The sequence below is a fragment of the Pleurodeles waltl genome, chromosome 7, assembly GCF_031143425.1.
Source record: "Pleurodeles waltl isolate 20211129_DDA chromosome 7, aPleWal1.hap1.20221129, whole genome shotgun sequence".
In the NCBI taxonomy this organism is placed as follows: domain Eukaryota; kingdom Metazoa; phylum Chordata; class Amphibia; order Caudata; family Salamandridae; genus Pleurodeles; species Pleurodeles waltl.
The window spans coordinates 957,896,165-957,919,443 of record NC_090446.1 but is presented as its reverse complement, the minus strand read 5'-3'; the positions used below and the strand labels follow the sequence as shown (position 1 = coordinate 957,919,443).

Sequence of the window (23,279 nt, the reverse complement as noted above, 5' to 3'; positions counted from 1 at the left end):
AGAATTCCACTGGGATCCCGTTGGGTCCCGGGGTCCTGTTAAAAGTTCAAGCTGCCACTGCGAAGCCGAACTCCACCAGTGCGATTTCTGCATCAAGCTTGGCACTTGACTCTGCATGTAGTATAGGAGTGGTTATGGATTTCAGATATTGTTCAGTTTGGGGAAGCTCCTGCAGTGGCCTAGCCTGGTAGAAGTCCTAATAGCAGCACGCAGTGGCCCTGGCTATGGCCTCATGGGTATCAGCTCAGTCCCCCCACGGTTCAGCTATCTGGTGTACCCATCTAGCCTCTGCTTCTGTCTTTCCCAGCCTTATCTTAGCTATCATATAACATGTGTAATGTAGCTAACATTTGGCTCTTTGCCCCTTCCTGTGCCAAGGTTTGGCATTCATGTCTAAAGATTTCTAGTTTCCTAAGGCCTGGGGGATCTGGCTGTGATCCCAGCCCTCCCTGAAGCTCCAGAAGTTGACCCTCAAGCTGGTCTAGGGTTCCCACCGCCTTCTTCCTTTTTTGGGCAGTCAAGTTGTGAGCACTGTCCCGGAGGACCATTTTATATGCCTCCCAGAGTTTATTTTAGACATGACTGAAAGCTCATGTTCCTTGAAATAAAGCTTGGAGTCAACCTGTAGCCCTACTGCCTCCTCCTGGTTCTGTAGCTCTAATGCGTTGAGTTTCCAACCCACCCAACCACTACATCGCCTACCCAGCTTCACCGGCAGAGGGGAGTGATCAGAGAGACCCTGGGCCAGGTAGTCTGCCTGTTACACTGTTCCCTCCTTCCCAGTTGGAGAATATATAGTTAAGACAAGAGAACACTCTATGGGCTCCGGAGAAGTAGGAGTATCTTTTATTGGTAGGGAGTGGATGCCTCCAGAGGTCTAAGAGGACAGGGGTGGTGGCGAATCGTGAACGTGGAGTGGGTCGTGTAACTGAACTAGCAGTCCCTGTCCTGTCCTGTTTCGTTACCATAGCATTGTTGAAATCCCCTCCCAGGATGTGTAGTGGGGAGTTCGCCTCCAGCAGAATATCAGCAAGTTTCCTTAATGTGGTGGCCTTTAACTGGAGGGGTGCATATACGCTATTCAGCATGACATCTGCTCGTCTCCAAACACAATTACTCCCACATATCTACCCAAGGGACAAGCCACTGTTTCGCCACTTTCAAGGGCTGGTTCTTCTGGACCAGTATGGCCATCCCCATGGACCCTGACATGTACTCCACATGTGCCAGTGTGGTGTAGGCTCCCCTCTCCAGGAATGTACACTGTGTCCCTTTGAGTTGGGAATCTTGTAAAAGCACCACATTTGGTTGAGCTTGTTTGATGTATTGGGTCACTAGACTTCTCTTGACTTTGTCTCCCAGGCCATTCACATTCCAGGACATGACCGATAAAGTCTTGGTCTCTTAGTGTGGGGAATTCATCTTGTCTCTAGGAGTGGTAGCATGAGGTGCAGAGAAAGAAGTATCTGTCAGATTGCTACCTGGATAATAATGTAGTGTGTGTGGTCTCCGCTGAGGCCAGACGCTGGCCAAAGTGTCTGTGTCCTCTCCTTCTGAACTTTAAGCCCTGTAACTTGTGTCCGAACCAGGACCTCAGCGAGTGGGTGTCCCCATGAACGTAACTAAGAGCTACTCAGTAGAGTAATCTGAGAGTTCTGTAGCCCACCACCCCCCACCCTCCAATTCAAACCCTTAACTCAGTGTCACACAATTAGAGCCTTCTACCCCTGTACGCGGTGGCTCTGTACTTTCTAAAGAAATGAAGTGAGCTCTGACTCGTTGAATAGTCTACGGTAGGGCAAGGAGAATATCACTCACTTGGCCCTGGATTTCGTTGTCAGTCCCCTGATTTATGGTGCTGCGGCCAGATTGGATGCTGTGGAATTGGAGATGGGAGTCCCAACTTCATGTTCCAGGTTAGCGATGGCGACCGCCAGAGGATGGCGACCGCCAGAGGATGGTGAGTCTCTGAGCCAGTCTCCTGGTCATCCCCTGTATATCCATTAGTGGATTCCCCCTCCAAAACTGTAATTTTGCTCTTTTTAATAGTCCGAGTCCAGTCCCCCTCTGAGTCTGAGGAGATTTCTGGTTGCCTCTCAGGGATTGTGCTCAGTCACTATGTCCACCCCCTGCACCCCTCCTCTGCTCGTGTTGGCTTTTCCTCCTAGGTCGTTGCTTTTCTTTATTTCAGGTCCACTCTCCATCGGAAAGGTGTGGACCAAGTACACGCCCCCGCTTTCCTGCAGCCTGAGACGCTCCTCCAACCACTCCCATGCTTCCTCAGGTGTCTCAAAAAGAACAAGTTCCCTTGAAATAAGACCTTCTGGCAGGGAATAAAAGCATATACTGGAACTGAAGACTTAGCAATTTGGCTTTCGTAGAGTCCGATTTCTGCCTTTGTCGCTGGACTTCCTGCGTGTAGTCAGTGCAAATTGGGATCCTGGAGTTCTCATGGAGCACCTCCTCCATCCTTCGTACTTCAGTAAGGATTGTGTCCCTATCTTGGAAGTTCAGGAAGTATACTATTACTGGCCCCGAGCGAGTCCCAGATTGCGGTCTGCCCCCCAGTGCTCGATGTGTCCATTCAGTAATGAAGCAGAAAGAGAGTTTATCTTGGGACAGGATACATCCCAGCCACCCATCCAGGAATTGTGTCTACTTGGGCCCTCAACTCCTTCAGGGAATTCTACAAATTGGAGGTTGCTGCGCTGGGCGCGGTTTTTGGCATCTTCTAGACTCCACACCAGGTCCTTAGCGGTGGCTTGGGCTTCTGTCACTCCTCTGCTGAGGCCCTGTATTTTGTCCTCCGGCTCGGAGATCCTGGTTTCTGCTAAGATGACTCTCTGCCACATTTCGGAGGTACTGACTCAGGAGGGAGACCTCAGATTGCACCTCGCTAAATCTCCCCTCCAGGGCCTCCTGGGAAGACTGGATGGCTAGGAGAAGGGCAGCATTATCCGGCATTACAGTTGGGGCATCATTTGTCGGGGGTCTTTCCAACTTTTGTATAGAGGTTCATTCTCACCTGACGAAGGGGCTTAGGGTCTTTGTCACAGTCCATACTCTGAATTCCAGACCTCTACCCCAGTTTCCCAGATACAGTTCAGCCTGAATGTGATAGGGCAGTATCCTGAGCAAGGGCCCACAGGCACAGGGGTGTGGTACAGGACGCCACTGCTGCTCCCCAGTCCAGGAGTGATGGAAGGTTGTCCTCTCACTCACTTATGCCCTGCGTCTCTGCGTCCCAGGCAGGAAAGAGCCATCTCCACTCCAAGCTTAAGCTCATCTGCTGTGCAAAAAACAATCGAACAATGGAGCTGTTGCCCAGGCGCAATATCTGCTAAGGGAGGAATCACTCGGCACCCTGTGACTTGAAAGACTTCTTTGAAGAATAACTATTTGCGATGTCGGAGTCCAGCACTAGATTACAGGCGTATGCAGTGCATACGAGTCTACAGCAATACGTGATTGTGAGGACTTTGGTGTACTGTATGACATGGCTGTGGGGCCTTATCATACAGTACACTCACAAATGCCATCTTGGATCCAGTCAGGCTATTTTACTTAACCTCAGACTCAACCCTGGATAACTGTGGCTGCGAGCATTAAGGCTTAGCACAGAAACTATTTGTAAAGCATTTAACACCACCAAACAAATAAGAAAGTCACAATACACGAAATAAAGAAGACACCAATTAATACAAATAGATTATATTTTTATGAATTTTTAGAGACCTTGATGAACATAATCCTCCGGAGGGCTCCAGAGATACAAATTCTAGAAAATATCACTTTAAATGCAACTACAAACAAGAATTGGTCAGCAAAAACTTTGGAAACTTTTGAAAAGTTTGAAAGAGGTAGTCTGGCTACTCTGGCCTGATTTGGGCAACCAATTCCGACAGGGCAGAGGTCTAGGAAACTAATAAGGATACTCTGGACTGTTACCTGTCCCCCAGAGCCTTTTCTAGTCCAGTCTAGTTCCAGCCTTTAGGATATGACTGCCATAGACGACAATGGAGTGGTCCTGAAGCTGGGGATGCAGGATGAAAAGAAGCTGAAGGATGCTCCTGTTGGTATACGGTCACAAGGGTAAGTCCTGAGTGAGTCCTCGGTCCACAGGTGAGGTGGGGCGACTTTGGCCACTGAACTTAGGGTCCAACATGGTCCTCTTTAAATGGTAGAAGGGCTTGTGACACAGCGGTCAGGCTTCATATATTTAGTAGTGGCTAGTATCCCTCTTGGGGACCAATCCAAGAACAGACAAAACCCACAGGTCCAGCAGACACAGGTGCAACTTTTGGCTATCTCAGAAGTCTTTTGAAGTGACCGATGTCTGGTAGCAGCACAACTACCAACATGACAATTTGTGCTTTACCAGCCTTAATATCCCAGGTTGCAGTTCCACAGGGCTAGATGACTAACCCTTAGAGTCACTGCTTTGATCTGGAGCTGGGAATCAAGTTTTCTCTCAGCCAAGACCCAGGGACACAATCCAAATTTTACTAGCCCAAAGTGCAGCAGGTGCAGTCTTTCTGACATTGCAGTCTCTTTCTGTGCGCTTTCAATGCCAGCAGGATTGTCCTTCGGTCTTTTCTCAAAATCCACAGTGTACTGAAGTGTAAAGTTCCAGGGATGCCATATTTATCCCAGGAAAGTGCCTCTAAGGGACATCGTGGTTACTAGCCAATGCGCTGGTAGGTCCCTTCCTCTGTGGTGGCTAAGTTCCTGTGTGGAGTGGCATCTGGCTATCCCAGAGTGTCCCTTCCAAGATGACACTGCCCTTCCTTGGTTGTAAGAAGCCTGGTAGCCCACCCCAGAGGTGTGGCTACCTAAGGGCTACCCACTGATGGGAAAAATGGGTCTGGCACTGGGTTTCCCTCTCTGTCCCTCTCTAAAACCAGTCTACAGGAATAAAAGCCAGCCTGCTCTGGAGCGCTAGCACCATTTTCCCTACAAAGGTGGCTTCCCCTTTGAAGCTTGCCTTTTTGGCTGTCACCCCACTTGGACATCCTGGGGGAGGAAGTTGCACCTCCCTCTGCAGCAGCTACCTTGGTTCCTGAGCCCGGGAGTTGTTCACCAATCTCCCCCAGGTGGTCAGGAAACTGTGTGCCAGGGCCTTTGTGAGGCCACTGTACGAGCTGGGGCACAGAGTGGCAACTTTCTCAAACTTGCTTAACTTTAAAAGTGACATAAACATAGACTTACCCATCAAGTCGCATTTAATGCCATAAATAATTTGATACCTTACAGTACCCAGTTAGGCAGTCCCATTCTAAAGTTAGTCAGACTGGGATGCCAGCTGGTAAATATGTGTTAGCCAATGGGGCAACTAATATTACTCAGCAAAACAACCTGCTAAGACCTTTATGAAACTATTTGTCTAGCTTAGTAATATGAAGCTTCTTGCCATAGGGCTTGCTAGACCTTCCATAGAGAAGACTTACATATAGTATAAAGGACTTTGTCATTAATGCCAGTGGCAGAGTGGAACCGACAGAGTTACACTGCCTTTCTGGTCTGCACTGGCAGTCTGGAAGCCATGTTTTCACCTTGTTATAAACAGGGTGCCACAACCAGTGTTGCATCCTTGGGTGGACACTCTGCCCCACAATGCTGCGGGTATCTGGGTACCATCTACTAGTGACTTATAGGTAAGTCAGTACTTGCCATTTGGGGACACTCAATTCGACATAACGTTTTTTTAAAAGGGATTGAATACTGTCACTGAGGTCTGGCTAGCAGGCTTCCGAGCACTCTGAGTCGAAGACCCAGCAGCTAATAGTCCAAATGGGAACAAAATGTGTCCCTGCCTGCAAACCAGACTGTTTCCTTACAACGATACTAACAGATGCTTAAAGCGTAAGTAATATTTTTGCTTTCATCTGCAAAGACCATTGTGTTATCTGCCCATCTCAAACTAATAGGTGACTGTTCAGACTCGTACACCATTGGATAGATCAGGAAGCTGTCAGGCTCTGTGGTCTCTGGTGCTAGCTGCCAGCACTAACTCTTACGCTGTAGGAAAACCCTAGAAGGTGCCTGCGCCATGTGCATAGGGAAACTACAGTGATGTGTGTACTCTGGGAGCGAGAGGAGCAGGAGGTTCCTCCCACTAATAGGAGACTGCTACGGCTGAGTAGGAATTTAGGTGAGTGGGAGCAGAGCACCAGGATTGCCCTTCCGCAAATTCCCACATAATACAGAAACACTATCAACGACCAATAGCGGTCATGGGATATCAGTGAGGAAGCAGAGTGGAACCTTCTCACGTCTTATTGGAGCTCTTCATCTTGTACTGGGCAAATGGCTTCCAAAAGAAACCTTCACTTCTAGGAGCTGTGCTTAAAGGAATAGACAAGGTAGCCTTTCCTCAAGATTTGCCAATCACCAATGTAAAAGACAGCTCAGCCGGGGAAGTTGAGTCTTGACAGCACTGTATCTGTTGGTACAGCCACACCATCAACTACTTTTGTTTCTTTTTCCATAGACCTATTTTTAAGTAAGTCCTCTGAGACAGCGTAACTATTTTACTTGTTATACACAATATAAATGCATCATATAGGAACTTTGGTGAACGGTCTTTAATCATTGCTCTGTTAAGTTGTCATCTGCACATTGCTTCTACGCATCATAGCATGAGGCAGTTCATTTCAGTCCATGGCTCCCCCCTGACTGATGGCATTTTGCTTCTGCAGTGAGCCACCAAATAAATACTGCCCTTAAATGCCAGGGCCCCTGGGATTATGTTTACTTTTATGTATTGTTTTTCTACATTTTTTTCTTTTTTGTGGGGTTTGCGAGTGCCTGACAGCTTCCTCCACACTTCTCCGGGCCGTTTGCTTCTCTTCGTGTGTGTGCAGCATCTTGCACATAGTTTCAAAATGGTCGGTCACGTTGGAACACAAAATGTAACAAACAGTGTCCAAGAACATTCAAAGATGGCCGACATTATGCGCACATTGGTAACTGTGTCAGTAAGCTTGCACTCTGTCGTGAGAAAGAACATGCCCATGCATAACCTCTTGTGAACAAGGGCACACTTGATGTCTTAAATACCTTTCTCTAAGCACCAGTGAGAAGATGCCGTATGGCCACTTAACTACAGTCAAGTGTTGCTGAATGACAGGATCCTCTTTCTTACAGGTATGATTTTGCTTCCATCACAGATAGCGAAGAGTCGTGCAGTCTGTCTTGATGTAATATTGGCCAGGGTTGAGACTGTGGCTAGACGGAGACTGTTTCAGACTCGTATTGCCTGAGGATACATTTCTGGGCGCTCAGAGAGAGGGTGAATAGAGCCCTTGTTGCTAATGATAAAGTGTGTTTAGGCCCCATATGTCTGCCCGGAGTTGTATTGCCTGCGTTGCAACACTTTGCTTCCCTGGATGAAAGTCACATAATGTTGATATTACCGTGGTGTTGTGTTGCTCCGTGTAATTCACTCAGTTCAAACTTATAAAACTGCTGTGAGATTATCTCTTGGTGACCAAGAGAGTGAGAAAGGCAATGCAATGGGGGTGTGATAGTTAAGAGAACTTGATGAATGACAGTGAAAGAGAAATCGGAGAATGATCATGAATGCGAATTCATCTCATGATTTTAAAAAAGAAGACATGTCGCGAAGGCAAAGGGAGTTGAGTGTTGCACGTGTTATCGGACACTGAAGGTGAAAGAAGCAAGGGGGAGCGGTTGTGACAGCGTTAAAAATACAGGGGTACAGGTGAAAGAGAAGTGAGAGTGATAAAGTAAAATAACTCCTGGGAAGACCTGAAATAGAAATCGGGGGCATAACGGCAAACGAGAAATCAAGAAAAGATGAAAGAAAAGTCTGGGGTGACAGTGGAAGAACTTTGGATAGCAGCAACAGAAAAAGGATGTTATTGAGAGAGTGGGGTATTAGAATCCTTTATCATCAAATATATAATGTTGCTGCAAAAGTGCCCCGTGTTCAGTTTAAGCCCGACCCTTCCCCCTTCTGAAACTATGACCCTTTTTTTGCCATGGCCATTCTCTGAGTGGCCCGTGCCCTGCCCTCAGCCTTACCCTTTGTATAATACAACCCTCCTCCACTTTGTGCCACCTATTTTGGGAGGCCCAACCCCGCCTCGGCACCACCATTTTGGGGGAAATCCCCAACAATAATCGTCGTCATGAACGGTGCAAGGATAAAATGTGGAGGAGCACTAGCAAGAAGACTTCTCACGAGTCTGTGTGTTTCGGAGCTGCCCTAAAACGTGTAGGGCACTCTATACTGTCATGATGGCCTCTATACTGTCATGATGGCTTGTATTTAGTAGGATGGCAGTCACAGATTCTTAAAACAGTATTGCAGACTTCGATACAGTCAAGAGGTACCCTTGTTTTGCTGGCGGTCTTTGATCACACATGGTACTTTTCTTTTTTGACAGTAGTTGTTACACTACAACGAGTGCATTTGAACAGGTACAATGTTATGTGTGTAGTGAAAAGTGTCTTTACACAGCTATGATGCCCTATATTTAAATAATGGAGTTAAATTCGTCATACAGTGACAGTGGCCTTTATGGAGTGAAATTGGGCATTTTTAGGATCTTCATTGAGAAACGGAGGGGACTGTGCAGTCTCGAGGTTTTCTTGCAGTCAAAATGTGCCTGCCTCCATCTCTCAGGGAATGGGACGTATAAGTCATAAAAGATTAAGCAAATGTACGGTCATAAAATATTAATCAATTATACGGCCATCGGAGATTTCATACAGTGACTGACAGAGCTGTGTGTCAGAACTAATGACAATGTGACATTTTAATGTATAATCAAGTATGGGTACAAATTTCTTGCAACCTATCCTAATCGAGTGTATATAAATGCATGAGGCCGCACTAGTCATAAGGATCGTCATATACTGCAAACGTTCTGTATTCGATCACAAGTTTTTTTTTTTATAGCCATAAGTGCAATTACATAGGCTTGACGGCCTTCATATAGTCACAAGGCCCAGTATGCAGTGACTAGATTATTTACATAGTTGCGTAGAACATTATGTAGTCTCCTATAATGTTGTCTAATCACGGTGGGCTGTTATACAGACACCACGTCCCTTCTTGCAGTCATGCCAGATTTAAAACCTTGTCCGGCCTGCATACATTGGTGCCAGCATGGTGTGTAAGATGGTGTACTGGAATGCTGGAACCGGAGCTGGAAAGAAGTTTATTTAACCATTTATTTATTTAATTGTTATTAGCCTATCCGGCCTTAACAATAATCACACAATAGATATCAATCCATCAAACTCAATAAAAATCACATCGAGTAAAACATCTCAATAAAAGGAAACTATGCTTGAATTTTTGATTTAACATGTTCCAAGATGTATCCAATTTACCATGCATTATCGTAAAACCTAATGTGACCATAATTTACATAAAAACTTAACTAATTCTAGAAAAACATTATAAGTCTAATATTTAAAATGTCTTATTATGGGACGAATCATTTGGGGCCTTGCATTGCCTTCCAACCATTTAATAAAGCCCGAGACCTAACCCAGTTTTACACTACCCTGCACCGATTTCCCAAGCTAAATAGCTACGGGATAACATAGGCTGTTGTGCCTGTGCCAACTGTAGGTGCATTGATAGACGAAATTTCCATGCTTCCAAGATATAAGTTGAGACCTTTGTCACAATGTATTTCTCATCTGAACGCATACATAGCGTAGAAGTTTATTGAGTATGGTGTACTGGGACGTGCTCTGAGGGTTAGAGTGTGTGTTGAGAGAGCGAGAGATCTGGTGCACTGACACTTGCTTCTAAGAAGGGTATGTATTATAAGATTGTTACTCAGAACGTGACAGAAGGCAAAATCGTTTTTGGGAATGGTGGGCTCAGTCTGGATCACAGTTTAAATGTATGTATGTTAGGCAGTTGCAGGATTGTGTTTTGGGTTGGAGTGGACTCTCAGCTGGTGAGGTCACTAATTTTTGTCAGAGTTTGTGTTGTGGTTATGATTTTGTGGTATATGCATTCCGGGAATCAATATACATTCGTTGATCTTCTTTTATAGCCGCGGGAGTAGGTTTTGTAGTTGGAAAAGGACATTTATACGTTGACGGAGACATTGATACAATCACAGTGGCCGTTTTATAGTGAAAGCGGTTTATGCTCCCGCAGGGGGCTTGTGAAGTCACAAGAGCCTCTATGCAATCATGAGGTACTTACACATTCACCGAGGCCGTTAGTCTGTCACACGGGAGGTGATGCCCTCAAAATGGCCTTTTGGACAGTCCCTGTGGCCTCAGAATAATGTTGGAACTGAAAGGTTTTTTTTTTTTCTTAATTTGGCGTTTTCCTTATCGTACCTCCAGCGTTTTGCCATTGATTGATAGGTATGCGTAAACATGCTGTTGGTCTAACTACGGTGCATGTTTTATTTATATTCCATAGTGATTGACATATATAGAATATTAGGATTAATATTTCTAGTTGTTCGTCAACATCGCTTTAGAACGCGTTGATGACTGAAATTAGATTGCTTTTTATCGAGCTCGCGCAAATGAAAGTCTGATACAGATTGAAATAAACAGATCAACTCTTTTTCAGGTCCAAGCGGATCGCAGGTGCATGCAACCACTGGTATATGTTTTCTTGAATCAGGGCGCATGACCTACAAACTTCCTAGATGTCCACAGCAGGTGCTTGAGTCCACTAACTAGCAGCTGTGTAAGACCTCCCGTGCAGAAAGTAGGGCATCGCCCTGGCCTTCTCGTCTTCTGCGCCAATGTCTAGTGTGCCTCGAGCAGCTGTTGCTGGACCTGGCGGGTCTCTGTGGGACTGTCATACGGCTTGTGAGGGGAGACGGGAAAGCTGAGCAAGCTCCTGCAACCCCTTCCCCCCTTCCCCCCACCCCACTCCGTCCTGTGTGGGAGGGAGCGAGAGGAGGAGTCTGGGCTTAGCTGTCATGATGAGGACTCGAAGCATGTCGGCGGAATAGGCTGCTCACATCTCTTCCATTCTCAGCCGAGAGAGACCTGGAATGGAGGAACGACACCCTGCACGAAAGCCGGGACCGGTAATCATGGACCTGGGCCTGGCACCTTACTTGTCTGTTTTAATTGTATTCAGCCTCCGTGGCAGAATCAGCCGGGTATGAAAAGAGGACCGGGAATCGTGGAGGCAAAAGAGAGTAACAGCGGCTTACACTGACGAATCCTCACCGCCGGTGAGGACTGAGTCTGGGCTGCGGACCGGAACAACAACGGATCCCGTGGACGGGCGCCAGGACCAGAGGCCGAAGAACATATCCGAGCATAGAGCCAGCACATTATCTGCCTTGGAGCGCGAAGAGTGAGCCGGATTTAGGGACCCGAGTCCTCTGTGAGCATCGGAGCGGAGGCCAAACCTTTTACTTAGTACCGCACTTAAAGCAGCATCGGCGCTGACGCCTGGAACAGGGGCTTCAAGGGCGAGGAGTCCGTTATTAGGGGACATCCACGCGGTAACCTGGTCCTGTTTTCGTCTCCACCAGGCCTTAGCGACACAGGCTGCTTCATTGATCGATAACTTACGTACTGCGAGGGGCGCACCTTGCTTCTCTCACCCTTAGTCAGCGTCTCGGCCCATCACGGGGGTCTCTATTTTGTCCCTTTCATGCTGTGGACGCGGGCCGTTTCCCATCTATGTCCACCATGGCATTTTGGACAAATGCCTGGAGTGCTTCTGGTATCTGATGTGTAGGGTCAGGCGGCCGCAGCAGGGATTCCGGTGGACGTGGATGAAGCTGCGAGGTCGCACGTCTCTGGTAAGTTAGTCGTCTGGATCAAAGGAACTGGTCGGGGTCTTGTCCTGCAGCCACTGGTATGTGGTCTGGCCTTGACATATAGGCATCGACAATAGCTTTTCATGGTAAAGAGTACGACAACTGACCACTTTCAGTATGTGCATCAATAATCCACCTTCCAGGTAGTGGAATCCACAAGCCAACTTCCAGGTAGAGTTGTCCTGAAATCACCTCCTAGAGCCAGTGACGTTGCTACCTTGCAGTGTCATCAAGCGTTCTTCTGGCAGTCCACTTCAACTAGCTATAGCAACATTCCCTCTTCCAAGTAAGGGGGATGACAAGCCACTTTCCAGGATGGCTCGACTACAAGCTGCCAACCAGTTTCTTTTTTTCAAGGTACAGCATGGGTAGCAACATTCCAGGTAAATATCTCGACATGTCAGCTACATATATCTTATTTGTAGTGGAGATCATGTGCAACCTTCGGGTTGATGGTGCTGATAAAACACCATTACGTTTGTGTTGTGGCCTTTGGTGATTCTAAGATGGTTGTGCTGGCATGTAACACCGGGCACGGTTGGTGTGAGAAAATAAGACACCATTGATTCAGAGAAGTAGCTCCTTATCACTCTATAGATAGCTATAACTTATTTGGCCTCGTTATCATCATCCACAAATTGTGTTCTAGGTGCGGATTAGGAGGGAGGGATGGCTAGATGCAAATGATATGCCTTGACTGCCTAGAGGTACATTAGCAACGATGAAGCAGTTGAATTTTAAGGTACTCCAGTAGACAATAATTGTCATTTTTGTCCAAGTTAACAGGATGCAGTGAAACCACTTTCTTTTTCTTAGTGATCCTACCTGCAGATTGTGGGACCGCAAAGCCCTGCCTCGCAAAGGTTTTCATGATGGCAACCCATCTGCATCTGGGCATACCCAGCTGTTCAAATGCACAGCTCCTTCCCTTCTCTCTCAACATCCCAGTCACACAGTTAATATGCTGTTACACAGAATACAAGTGAAGAACATTATACATTCCATATAAACAACATTAAAACTACTGTGAAACACATTACTACAGCCTTCCAGGCACAACCATCTGCTGTAGGTCTTCAGATAGATGCCTATTGGTTCCTTGGGGTCCGAGCTACAGCAGTGGGTGCAAACTCATCCTGGAGTACATGTACAATTGGATGGTAATGCCTTCGATTAACAGGTAATTGCTGGTATAGCAGCATATGCATGGGTTGGAATGATTTGTCTGGGTTGTGATACAAAGGTCAGTGGAAGCAGGAATGTAACAAGTTATGTGTGTATTAGGATATTGTAATGGAGTCCAGTACTAGGTAACAGTTGTATCACGATGGATGATGTGGTATGATTTGGCATCAGAAAGGGTGTATTTGATTGTATTGAGTGCTGGGATGTAGTATCCTTTTTTGTGCATGTGTTGTTGGGATGGTTACTGGCATGTGGTACCGACATGTTATGTGATGGAGGTGGTATTTGTGAATGTAGTACTAAGCAGTCTTTTTATTATGGGGTGATGGTGTTCTAATACCTAGTACATGTGTGATAGAATGAGGCTTGGCGAAGGTCCAAGCTGAGCACATAATGTAGAATTGTTAGAACATAGTTCAAGGCAAGGGGTGCTGTTTGGGTATGATGTCCTGGGATGCATGGTAGCCTCAGACTTGGTTAGAGAGGTATTTATGTGTGGTCAGGTGTAGTGGATGTGTTTGTTGGTGCTCCGTGGGCTCTGGCAGGGGGCTAATGTTGCTGTGAATGGATTGGTAATGTTGAAGTTGTAGTTGTAGTTGTTTGAAGCAGTCTGGAATTGTGATTGCCAGAACCAAGTCTGGCAGAGTTGGGGATGGTTTTGATATAGGATCACACTACCAAAGTTTGATTTGGTGCAGGGCGAGTTCTGGCAGGATTGTAGTTGGTGTGGAGTAGGATGAGCTATAGCAGTATTAGTGTTTGCCATGTGGTGGGGTGGGGTTTAGCGCAGTTGGAGTTGGCATGGGGGACTCTGATAGCCTAGAATACTGTTTGTGAGTGTTCTGGTATGGGTGGTGTAAAGCATTCTTGTAATTTGGAGTTGGTTTGGGGGAACTGTGGTCGTCTTGAGTTGGTGGGCTTCCACATAGTTGTATGAGGTGTGCTCTAGGGGTCAACTAGACATCTTCCAAATGGAGGGATCATGAGGGCATCTGTATCCATGCCCTCCCACAACTACTGCAAGGCCTTACTTGCATACCTACCTAAAACTGGGCATGGAATGGATGAATGCCTGGTACTTAGTGATTTTAGCAGGAACTGGGCCTTGGGCTATATACATCCCATTAGTTCAAAATGTGTCAATGGAGACTGAGATGTGGTTGCAAGTAGTGTCTTTGTGTACATGTTATTAGGGGTTAAGTGTTGTAGCATGTATAATCGGGAATGGTGTGTGTGTTGTGAGATGGTGTGCTGATATAAAGTACATGCAGGTGAGAGAGAGAGAGAGAGAGAGAGAGAGGGGTGGGTATGGGATGCTAGTCGGTGCCAGCATGGTGTGTAAGATGGTGTACTGGAATGCTGGAACCGGAGCTGGAAAGAAGTTTATCGAGTATGGTGTACTGGGACGTGCTCTGAGGGTTAGAGTGTGTGTTGAGAGAGACAGCGAGAGATCTGGTGCACTGACACTTGCTTCTAAGAAGGGTATGTATTATAAGATTGTTACTTAGAACGTGACAGAAGGCTAAATCGTTTTGGGAAATGGTGGGCTCAGTCTGGATCACAGTTTAAATTTATATATGTTACGCAGTTGCAGGATTGTGTTTTGGGTTGGAGTGGACTCTCAGCTTGTGATGTCACAGATTTTTGTCAGAGTTGGTGTGTGGTTATGATTTTGTGGGTTTGGCATTCCGAAGTCTGATTGATGGGCTGGGGAATCCTACCTTTGGGATGAAGGCGGCATGTGCATTAATAGAAAAACCTCCCTCTTATGATCACAAAACTTCTATAAAAAGTTTGTGTATCAGTCTTGCCAGGACCAGGTTTCCAAAGGTAGAATAGCATTTAAGGTAATATACTACGCCCATCAAATATTTTTGATGGCCCTGCTGGTCGTGGAGAAGGGCTACCCAGGCCTTCTTCAGTAGGCCTTAGAGTGAAGTATGTTTCTCAGATGTCTACCCGCATCCCTGTATCATCCGTGTGTACAAAAAGGGTATGACATCATCTTCCAAGTCCAGTGGTAGAAGTATACTGAGTTCTGAAGAATGATTTCCTTGCAAGCACTATAAGTTCTAAATTCTCTGAGGAGAGACATAGCAAAGATTAGCTTCTCAGGAACCATGATTTAAAGCTGATCTGTGGCAGAGAGAGATGCTGCGTGCTCCGTTCTTTCATGGGCAGGAAGTCTATGCTCTAGGGAAGGTAGATGTGAAGATGGAGCAGGTCTGAGAAACCGACTTGGCAAGGTCAAGCTAGCGGCTTCAGAATCATTATCATTAAGAACCCTGGACTTACACTGTTTTTCTGGAGGACTCTTCATATCAAGGAGTTAGAAGGAAGACACCAGAGGATGACCCCAGCCAATCCAGAGTATGTCACTGCATTCCCTGCCCATCCAAGAGATCAACTGTTTGCTGTTGATCATGTGTGTTCTAAATGTTCATATTGCTGGACAGTGCTTGGCCTTGAAGGTACAGAGCAGGTTTTTCTAGAGAATTATCCACTTGTATCAAGTGGTGACCCATGCTCTTGCTGCCTCTTTTAGTATGATAAATGCCAGAAATGTACATCAGTACTATTTTGTAAAGATCATTCTTACAGAGCTATTTGCAGCCGGCAGAAATGTGAGGAGTGGGTCCTTAGTACAGAAGATATCCGTGCTTTTGTCTGTATGAGTCATCACCATTTTTGATCTCTCCATTGGCGAGAAGGCTTTCAGTGAGAGAAAGGCTCCTGTCAACTCCAGCACATTTATATCCAATCTCATAACCTAAAAATCACAATTGTAGTGTATCCCACGATGCCTCCCGACCCATATTTCGAAGAATCATTGAGGACCAAACTTTGAGGATCTTTGAAGTGTGAGGGGCAAGTCACTAAACGTTAGGGAGAACGTTTGCACTATTGCAAGGTCAGAACCATGGTTCGTTGGACTGGGATTTGCTTTGATTGGCTGTCCTGCAGCTTGCTGCAGTGTTCTGATAGATGGGTGTGCATGAAACACTAGAACTCCCTAGCATAGGGCTCCACTCCTAGGCAGGATGCTGGCACGCCCAGAAGCCCTGGGAACCAATCCAAGGGGCTCACTCAGTCTTATTAGTCAAATGATCCACAATCTATCATCTTGCTGCTACTCTGTGTAGAATGCATTGTCTTCACCAGACTGGAGCCTGCAGTAGTCCTTATGAAATTCATTCTACCAGGTGGGACAAAGCAGGATTTGTGGTAGTTGAGTCAGGGCTACACCTGACTGTTTTCTTCGTATTACTCCTCTAATGAGACATCATGTCTATGGTATGGATTGCAGTAGACCTCGTGCGCCAGGATCTTGATCAGCCGAGAGGTGGCATTGTGAGCACACGACCTGTTCTGTGAGTCCTGTTCAGGGTCCTGTTCTTTAAGTATTTGCTTCCCATCACTTACTGGGGGTAATTTTTTCGTTCTTCTCGCTCTTCTAGAATGAGCAAATAAAGTAGACATCTTCAAGTCTCATTCAGCGTAGAGAGTCATAGTTTTGACAGAGACAAGCACCTGAGCCAAAATTAGCAATTTGAATTATTGCAAGAGGATGTAATGATTTACTACATAGAGGTATAGGATAGGCGAAGACTCCATCCATTTTCCTCTACTTGATTCTTACCTTTGGCATCCCCACTCTTAACCTTGAGTCATCCATTCCAATTCTGTCTTTCACAGTACATACCTTTCCCCCACTAAAGGCAGCTCTAGGATCATTTTCTGTTTCCTCATCCTGCCCTGGGCATACTCCCTTTTTACTTCTCTCACCGTCCCATAGAGCATTCTCTGTTATCACCAATACATCTGCGATAGCCACTCCTCTCACAGGGCGCATCTGCTTTCACTGACAGTCTCACCATCCCCTCTCTATTGAGCTTAATCTTTTCAGTTTTTCCTGCTGCTGTTTACACCTGGTGCGTCACCTCTTCCAATCGTTCCCCCCAAACCCACTTATCTGTCTCATTCCCGCTCTTCCACACACATTCGCTCATTCCTTCTCCACCTTTCCACACACCCTCGCTGTAAAATGAATTCACAGTAGGAAACTTTGCAGAAGTGATACAAAAATACGGTTCTTAAACAATTGATACTATGTAGAATTTGAAACATTTAGTTAAATGTGTCTCTTGCCTCTACACCTAGCCCAAAGCACGCAGTTAGTTAGTTGTATTGCATTAATTTAGTACTTTGTGCTGAAGATGGGTGTTTAAGAAGAATGCTTGATAGCACTACTAAATATATATATATATATATATATATATATATATATATATATGGTGAGTTCAAGTACAATTGTTTCGAATGTGCATGCAAATTACATTGCAGAAGTTGCCTACTAGGAAATCTGTGATGGGTGATTCAGAGGCAATACTATTTACATTAGTCTCTGTCTGATACCCAACTGACTGATGCTGCTCAGCCCTACTTGTCTTCTAGTTCACCTCTGCAAGATTACATTTTTCAAGTTTAGTGTACAGTTACTGGTTTTGGGTCAAGAGTCACCAGCTTAAGTTTCCTTATTTTGCCATTGATGAAAACATCTATAACAGCATAAAATAATGAACTACAGTAATTTAACATGTATGCTGGATTCATAAAATATCCATCATAGAAATAAGGTGCATACTTTTCTTTGTCAAGACTGTTAAATCACTAAAGGCGAAACTTTGCACCAGAAGAGGCTCTTAATATAATAACTTCAATCATTTTTTTGTTCCATGTGTTAAGCTGCCTTTTTCTAGCAGTATAGGTGTTCAGTGAAAATGCCGACCCAGCAGTTAGTCGTTTTCATCTTTTCGGTTTGTTTTATGTTACAAAGCATTTATACATGTCTGTTTACATAGCACTTTATTTGTAGGCTAGAATTTGTATTAATGGGTTGCCCTGAAGGCGGGTGTTGGTGGGGGAAAGACTCTTCAACCTTCTCTTGGGTGGTTCTTGTGAGAGTCCAACCTAATGTCTATTGGGAAGGGCTGTCAGTAGTTTCTCAAACCACATAGACCTTCAATGTAAACCATGTGAGCTATCTATGGTGATATAATTCTCATTGTACCTCTGCATGAGGTACAGGGTAGATGCATATTAGAGTAGTTGTAGTTCTGTGTGGGCCTGAGCTATGTCTCCTCTCCCCTGTTTTGATTCTTACCTCTTTAATGATACAAGTCCATATTGGTTGGATGATCCTTTTTAATTACATAGCTCTTCACCAAGCCATTGTCTAGTGAGTTGTAGTGTGTGCACCTTATATTTGGGAACATCTGGCTGACTGACAATTTGAAGGGAGTTTCCTGTACTATGTTGCCTCTTCTCGTGAATCCCTGTCCTAGTGTTTGCCATCTTCCTACCATCATCTGCCTTTGATGTTCCAGTCTTTGCCTTCTATTTCTTTTTACCCTGCCCACTTTTTCATGTTCTCCTTAGATATGGTTATCATTGACTGTAGTCTAGGGATTTTAAACACACTTGTACCAGAAGTAGTCAGTTTTCCAGGCTGTATGTGGATTCAGTATTTGGACATGCATAACAAGCTTTAGCCAAAGGAGCAGATGTTAGTCTTTCTTCTTTCTACTGTCATCCCTGTCCAATGGGTTCTGAGGGCTCTGCTGCCAGACTTGCTGCTCCCAGACTGTTCCATCATCCACCGTATTTCTTCAAAAACTGAACCTGAGTGTTACCCACTATTTAGGCTCAGCTCTTTCGCCTACCAAATGACCCGAATGGTGGAGTTTCTTGCTCATGTAAATCAGGATTTCATGGAATACTCTAGTGAAGGTGGTTAGTGTGATGAAGTACCTTTGAAACTGTGCGATGTCGAGGTGGGCAGTGTGAGGATGCTACGTGGTATAATGTGATGAGGCAGTGAAGGTGTGAAGAAATGTGGGAGCTTAGTTGTGAACTCTTAAAGAAGATATTTTTTATTTGTTTTTGTATCTACTTTTAGAGAGGGTTGTGTGGGGAAATGGTTGAACATAGGGCAGCGGAGCATCTTGCATCCACTTGCCAAAATGTTATAGCTCACTCCTGCCTGCTTGGGAAGGGTGAAATGATGAAGTTCTATGAGAGGTGGATGATGTTTGAATGGACACTGGGAGGAGGTTAGATGAGTGTCGTGATGTTGCTGCTGAGGGGATACAACAAGGAAGAGGGTGAGCTTGGTGCGGGATGACAGGCTGCAGTGTGTGATAGGAGAGGACCATGAATGGTGGGAGACTGCAGTGGATAACTGAAGAGCATGGTGTGAATATCAAAGAGAAGGTTGCTGAAGTTATGATCAGGACAGTTGAATGAATAAACAAAACAAATCATACTTTTTTCTTATTAACAATTAGGAGTGAACCGACCTATGGCTCATATACTATCTAAATGAGCTACAAAGTGTATTTTAGGAGCATTAGTTACCACAACAGTGGCTGTCTGGTGTCCTGAACAGACGTTTCACTGTATGCAGTTTTCAAGGTAGAGGCATTTGTGTCTGTACACTCTTTTTGGCAGAGAATTGCAAATGCTTTAATGTGGCACAAATACCTAGGTCTAAGACCAGTGCTAACAACTTTGGTGCCTGAGTTGAAAGCACGTTTACAACAGCAAGCTATTATTTTGTTCGTATCCTGCCAGACAACATAGCTGTCTGGTTTGCTAAAGACATGTTAGGGACTTTCAGAAAGTTGACCTAGAAATGCATTCTGCCTGTTGATTACCGTTGGCTTTGTGGTTTGTAGCCCTCATTTTCTGGCTTTCTGTTTGTTGGCTTTATTTGCTCTAGGCTCTCCAGGTTCAGTTTGTCCCTCCTGTTGCCTAAACCGTGTTTACTGTAGTCTTCTACAAACAGGCTTTCTGTAAACAGACCTGTAAATCTTGTTCTTCTCTTTTCACGTTTAGTGTGCATTCAAAGAACTAGGTCAAATGTCAGACGCTGTCTTCCAAAGGTGGTTGTTTACTTTTCTTTCTCTGACTTGAAAATGAGAGGATTTAGGTGACAATATGCTGGATACTGGTGGTAGGAAAGAGTTTTTTTCTAGCACATGACAACATTTAAATAAACTAAGTATTTCAGAATATATCAGAATTAGGAGCACAAATCTAATTTTTTTTCATTTCTGAAGTGTGTTGGAAACAAATCACTACACTGGATGATGCAATTTCCACACATTTTTGGTTGTGCACTGTATAGTTTTATTAGTAAAAACAGTATGTCTGTGCAAATAGAATGGTCATTGCAATTGAAAATGTGTTGTCTGTAATGGCAGTGAGCTACCATACCATGCATACCCCGCTCTACTGCACTCCACTCTGCACCACTCCAAACCACTGCATTTTACTTTGCACTACTCCACTTTATGCCACTGCACTCTGCACCACTCCAATCTACGCATCTGCACTGTAACTTCATGATTCGCCTATCTACTCTACCCTCTACCACTCTACTATATGCCAGTGCACTCTTGACCACTCTACAACACTGCACCCTTTGTCAATGTAATCTACACCACTCCAGTCTAGGCTACACCAATCTATTCTGCACAGCTCCACTCTACTCCACTGTATTCTACGCCACTCTGCAACACTGCACTCTACTCCACTGGACTCTATGCCAATATGATCTACGCCAATGCACTTTACTCTGTAACACTCAACTCAGTCCACAATATGCCACCCTAATCTACTCACAAACAACAGATGATGGACAGAATGCAAAACAAATCAAACATTCACCCTCAGTTGCAGATCTGGGTTTAATCCATCAGTTTTTTTTGCTTGCCGTGCCATTCCAGTTTGGACCCAGCCATATCCAAATCAAAACCCAGATCGGTGATGGGGTGAGTGTTTGAAAAATATCAACACTCCATCCATCATCCTTTTGTGTTGCTAAAGTTGCCCCAAGTGGGAAGGGTATGCCCAGACGTAGGTCCCTTGCTCAGTGTGCCACTTGATTCAAGCTAGCCTGGCTGATGAAGGGAGATACCCTGAAACCGGTCCCAGCATGCTTGTTTCCTGTTCAGGGAGGACCTGGCTTGGCAGTTCGGACTGAACTGCTCCCATGGGGAACAGGGTCAAGACTGATTTGCATATGGCTGTGTCCAAACTGGGGTGAAATGGTGAGTGTAGGAAAATGGCCCTTGTTGCATTTACCCCCCTCGCCTCCACTTTTTGCCTGATATTGATGCTGACTTGACTGAGAGTGTGCCGAGACCCTGCTAACAAGGCCCCACCACCAGTGTTCTTTCCCTAAAAATGTACCATTGTTTCCACAATTGGCACACCCCTGGTACACAGATAAATCCCTTGTAAAAGGTACCAGTGGTACCAAGGGCCCTGTGACCGGGGAAGATCCTTAAGGGCGGCAGCATGCGTTGTGCCACCCTAAGGGACCCCTCACCTAACACATGCACACTGCCATTGCAGATTGTGTGTTGGTGGGGACAAAAAGGCAAAGTTGACATGGCACCCCCCTTAGGGTGCCATGCACACAAAACACTGCCTGTGGCATAGGTAAGTCATCTCTATAGCAGGCCTTAAAGCCCTAAGGCAGGGTGCACTATACCACAGGTGAGGGCGTAGCTGCATGAGCAATATGCCCCTATAGTGTCTAAGTCCTTTCTTAGGCATTGCAAGTACAGTGTAGTCTGGGAGTTTGTCAAAACAAACTCCACAGTTCTATAATGGCTACACTGAATACTGGGAAGTTTGGCATCCAACTTCTCAGAATAATTAACCCACACTGATGCCAGTGTTGGATGTATGAAAAAATGCACAAAGGGGGCATCTTAGAGATGCCCCCTGTATTTTACCCAATCCTTCAGTGAAGGACTGACTGGTCTGTGCCAGCCTGCCACTGAGAGACGAGTTTCTGACCCCATGGGGTGAGAGCCTTTGTGCTCTCTGGGGCCAGAAACAAAGCCTGCACTGGGTGGAGGTGCTTCACACCTCCCCCTGCAGGAACTGTAACACCTGGCGGTGAGCCTCAAAGGCTCAGGCTTCATGTTAAAATGCCCCAGAGCACTCCAGCTAGTGGAGATGCTGAGCCCCCCCGGACATAGCCCCACTTTTGGCGGCAAGTCCAGAGGGATAATTAGGAAAAAGAAGGAGGAGTCACTAACTCAGCCAGGACCACCGCTAAGGTGTCCAAAGCTGAAGTGCCCCCCAACCCCTTGCAGAATCCTCCATCTTGGTTTGGAGGATCAGGGCCAATAGGGATAGAAATATGCCCCCTCCCCAGAGGGAGTGGACACAAGGAGGGTGTAGCCACCCCCAGGGACAATAGCCATTGGCTGCTGCCCTCTGACCCCTAAAACACCCCTAAATCTTGTATTTAAGAGCTCCCTGAACCATGCTAGTCAGTCCATTCCTGACGACCTCACAAGAAGGAGTGCTTAGCTGAAACCCTTGCAGAGAAGGAAAGGAGACAACATCTGACATGGCCCCAGCCCTACCGGCCTGTCTCCTAAGGCGACGCGTCCTGCAGGTCCAACGACCTCTGAAAAATCTCCAGACGACTGCCTGCATCACAGAGGATCAAGTACTCCCGTGGACAGCGGCCCTGTCCAAAGAAGAAACCTCTTCTAAAGGAATCCCACCTCACTCAAGACACGTGAGTCCTAGCCACTCTGCACCTGACTCACACTGCCCGAGTCCAGGTGGCCCAATCGACCAGAGAGGACCACCAGGCGACGGCGACCAAGTGCCCACCTTGGGTTGACCGCTCCACTCCTCCACGACAGCGCCTACAGAGGGAATCCCGAGGACCCCCCTGACCGCGACTGCCCTGGATGAAGATAACCAACGCCAAAGGACCCACTGCACCCTCAGCCCCCAGGCCTTGGAGAAATCGACACCCGGTGCAGCGACGATCAACAGGCAGCCCTCTTCCCTGTCTGACCAGTGATGTGCCCGAGACACCCCCCCCCCCCATCCCCGCCTGCAGCACCTGAGTGACCCCGAAGTCCCCTCATAGAGTTTCATTGGAAACCTGTCACCCTGTTTGCACCCGGCAGCTCCAGTGCTGCTGAGGGTGTAGGATTGGTGCCTACTTGGGGCTCCTCCAGTGCTCCTCTAAACCCCCCTGGTCTGCCCTCCGAGCCGCGGGTACTTACCTGCTGGCAGACCGAATTCCGAGTACCCCATGTCTCCATATGAGCCCACTTTAAAATTGCTCAACTTTGACCTCTGCACACGGTCGGCTCCGTGTTGCTGGTGGTGGGTGTTTGGGGTTAAATTGAACCCCCAACGGTGGACTACCTATAACCCGGAGACTGGAACTGTAAGTCATGTACTTACCTCTAA

At 46.1% G+C, this 23,279-nt stretch overlaps 1 protein-coding gene across 3 annotated transcripts in view; it reads left to right on the top strand.

Annotated features, from left to right (window-relative positions):
* CYTH1 (cytohesin 1) overlaps positions 1–23,279 on the top strand; it is a 670,960-nt gene that overhangs the window by 125,036 nt on the left and 522,645 nt on the right. Inside the window, exon 1 of one of the 3 annotated variants that reach the window (XM_069199672.1) lies at positions 10,931–11,777. The exons of the other annotated variants lie outside the window; for them this stretch is intronic. The gene's annotated coding sequence lies outside the window, so the exon portion shown is untranslated. Of the gene's footprint in view, positions 1–10,930; positions 11,778–23,279 lie in introns of those variants that run through there. 3 annotated transcript variants of the gene reach the window in all.